Genomic DNA, 2,532 nt, shown 5'->3' on the forward strand with positions numbered 1-2,532 from the left:
TTCCCTGCACTTTTGCTTAGACTGCTCTTGCTTGACCTCAAATTCTTATGATATAATGGAAACATAAGAGGTCATTTTGTGATTTTTCTTCTGCTTTTTTCTTATTTCTTTTTTGGTTCCATTTATTTATTTATTTATTTATTTATTTATTTATTTATTTATTTATTTATTTATTTATTTATTTGCCTGCATTGGATCTTAGTTGCTGTGCACGGGCTTTCTCCAGTTGTGACAAGTGGGGGCTACCCTTCATTGTGGAGCATGAGCTCTAGGCATGCGGACTTCAGTAGTTGTGGCTCCCAGGCTCTAGAACGCATGCTCAGTCGTTGTGGCTCATGGGTCCAGAATGCAGACTCAGTAGTTGTGGCTCACACACTTAGTTGCTCTGCAGCATGTGGTACCTTCCCTGTCCAGGGCTTGAACCCATGTCCCCTGCCTTGGCAGGCAGATTCTTAACCACTGAGCCACCAGGGAAGTCCGGTTCCAGTTATTTAAAAATTAAGTGATACTCTAAGTACATTGAGTGTGTCCTTCACATGTAGTTTTCATTGTCTTGCTTTTCTCTATTATTCTATAGGAAATAGTGAGGGATGTGGACTTAAGCATTACTAGTTTTCCAGCTACCATATTTGCTTCTCTTTTCCATTAGAAACCAGAGTTGAAACACTCCCTACAGAAAGTATCTAGAAGACATTACTCAAATGCTCCAATAAAAAGCACATTTAGCAATGAAGAATGTAGCTTCTTTATGAAAGTAGCTTCCAAGTTCAAACTTGGAAGAGGCCTTAGTGATTACCTGGTATGACCAGAAATTAGAAACTTAATTAAATAAAATAACTCTTTAAAATTGTCACAGATATTGACTGAGTCATTACCAGAAGCCAGGTCTCCTGATTCTCAGTCCAGTGCTGCTTTTTGGGTTTTTTATCTTGTTTGTTTTTTAATATTCAATGCATATTCATTTATTTTACTCTTACAAAATAAATTGCCCACCCCTCTGCCTCATCCCCCTAAAACAATTTAGTTTTACAAACATTAAGAATTTTAAACTAAATGAAGATAAACAATTGCAGAACAATTATTTTTCAATGTAGCTGTCATAATTACTAGAGTTTAAATCTCCTAAAAGTGACCAGTGTCCAGGCAATTTATAAGGAAATCCTGCTTATCAGCCAAAAGGAAAATTCCATATTACAAGTTAGCAAATTCTAGTATAAAAGTAGTCTGTGTGATGGAATAATCTTTTCTTTTAAAAATATGGAATGCTTCGTGAATTTCTGTGTCACCCTTGCTCAGAGGTCATGATAATCTTCTCTGTATTGTTTCAATTTTTTACCTATGTGCTGCTGAAGTAAGCACCCGTTTTGTTTATCATGCCTTAATGCCTAGTTTGCATGAGATATAATTTCCAGCAAGTGTTTTGAAACATTGAAAATGATTATCGACCTATATTTCCACATTTATACCTTGGTGGGCCTTTGTGGACTCATGAAATAGATAAGTTTTTAGATCCCTTTAACATTCCTTGTCTTTCTGACCGTACATAACACATCATCATATTGTGTAATAGAAGCCCAAGAACACCTATCTCATTATAAATATGCTAATTGACACAAAAGAATTTGGATTTTGATGTATTCATACAGAAATTTCTCTTCCATTATTAAAAAAATGAGTAAGTTTACATATATGAAGATAGGGTAAAGACTGACAAAGATGGACTTTTCAGCTCTCACATACTTGAGCCTCTTTTTAGTACAGGATTTAAATCTAAGATGAAATAAACAGATTGGCACTTATTTGTCACTACCATCACCTATGGGTATTACATACCTTGCTGCACACTGCTTTGCTTTAGAAGGGAAGAAGATAAGACCCTGTCTTTATAAACTGGTTTTTATGTAAGTGACATTTTCTCAAGTTGTCAGCATTTAATTTTCCACTGACACACTTACAAGTTTTCATGAACAGTTGAATGCAAAGTTGACAGTAACACTGAATGAAGCATGGTTTCCCTATTAAAGCCTTTGGTACCACGACAATGGCAAATAATAAAAACTTACCACTGGTCCATTTCCACAGTGAAGTTTCTCACTACAAACTCACCAACAACTTTTGACCTCTGAACCCAAAGATCATCAATTATCCAGCTTACAGAGGTAGAATATAGTGAACGAGCAGCATCATTTGGCTGTCACCCAGTTAACATCCGAAAAGCAATTTGTCCAATATTTCAACCTCCAGGGAGAAATCTTTATTAGTTTTTGTATAGGTTTGCCTTTCAATTGGATGATTTGAATAGCTTCTGTGGTAAGAGAGATGCTGCTCTCAGATAATGATTTTGCATTTCATCTCATCGTTAATGCTTTGAACCTCATGGGAAGTCACTATGCCTTTTATGAAGGTTGAAGCATTTTATAACCTTAATAAGGACTCATAGCCTCAGGAACGTCAAGTGTGAGCAAGTGAGGGAGATTGACGAGTAAAAATATAATTAAATTGCCACTTTAGATTGCACTAGTTGAAGGACTT

The 2,532-nt window shown here is 35.8% G+C and overlaps 1 non-coding gene across 1 annotated transcript; it reads right to left on the minus strand.

The window, feature by feature from the left end:
- Positions 1 to 1,251: 1,251 nt before the first annotated feature.
- LOC132504590 (U6 spliceosomal RNA) lies at positions 1,252 to 1,359 on the minus strand. Its single transcript, XR_009534977.1, has one exon. It is a non-coding gene; the product is annotated as a U6 spliceosomal RNA (small nuclear RNA).
- Positions 1,360 to 2,532: the final 1,173 nt, after the last annotated feature.

This window comes from Lagenorhynchus albirostris, chromosome 14 (assembly GCF_949774975.1).
Source record: "Lagenorhynchus albirostris chromosome 14, mLagAlb1.1, whole genome shotgun sequence".
Lineage (NCBI taxonomy): Eukaryota > Metazoa > Chordata > Mammalia > Artiodactyla > Delphinidae > Lagenorhynchus > Lagenorhynchus albirostris.